The 1,012-nt window shown below is 48.5% G+C and overlaps 1 pseudogene; it reads right to left on the minus strand.

Annotated features, from left to right (window-relative positions):
• Positions 1 to 296: 296 nt before the first annotated feature.
• LOC126261449 (5S ribosomal RNA) lies at positions 297 to 414 on the minus strand (annotated as a pseudogene).
• Positions 415 to 1,012: the final 598 nt, after the last annotated feature.

Raw genomic sequence — 1,012 nt, forward strand, 5'->3', positions numbered from 1 at the left:
CCTCTTATTATCGTCACAATCCTCTTCAGTAACCGTCTACCACGATAGCTCAACACGCTCTGCAGTCAGCGTTAGGATTTAACTGAACTCTGTCCGAACAGGCCTTGGAAGGCCCAACGGTACCGACCGGCCGCCGTGTCATCCTCAGCGCAAAGGCGTCACCGGATGCGGATATGGAGGGGCATGTGGTCAGCACACCGCTCTCACGGCCTTATGTCAGTTTACAGGACCAGAGCCGCTACTTCTCAACCAAGTATCTCCTCAGTTTGCCTCACAAGGGCTGAGTGCACCCCGCTTTCCAACAGCGCTCGGCAGACCGGATGGTCACCCATCCAAGTGCTATCCCAGACCGACAGCGCTTAACTTCGGCGATCTGGCGGGAACCGGTGTTACCACTGCGGCAAGGCCGTTGGTTTGGGATTTAACAGATAATGTTTTTCGGCTTTCCCTGTAACCGTAAAAAATCTTGGTTACGGTGCCTCTCGAAACATCAAACACTTCGGCTACGTTGGTTATGGAAGCACCCATCACATCGGCACGAACAATTTGGCCACGTTCGAATTCACTTTGCTCCGAAATAACGCCCTCGCAACGAGGTAGAACACTGTTCTTGCAGCGTCTCATACTTTCAACACATTGAGAGCACTACACATATGTTACTTATGGCCAATTATAAATAGCCAACCTGCAGGCTTGGCTAGCATCTACATTTACGTCCAAGCATTCATTTCTCGCGATGTTTCTATTTTTGTATCCAACGCCTGTAACTTACCTACGTGAAACGCTTTTGGTGGCATACATTTAAAATTTATCATTCATCACCTAGTACAGCAATTTACACACATCAAAATAAGTTTTGCATCACCCCGTTTCCCAGAACTCCTGACGATAGACGTTGACTGTGTGTGTTGTATCACAGACACAGTCCCTTTGACTGTTCAGAGATGTCACTAAACCCGCCCAAAGATGTAAAAAAACACTCATGAGCAGCGTCTATTAGATGGAGGGGGTC

This window comes from Schistocerca nitens, chromosome 5, assembly GCF_023898315.1.
Source record: "Schistocerca nitens isolate TAMUIC-IGC-003100 chromosome 5, iqSchNite1.1, whole genome shotgun sequence".
NCBI lineage: Eukaryota > Metazoa > Arthropoda > Insecta > Orthoptera > Acrididae > Schistocerca > Schistocerca nitens.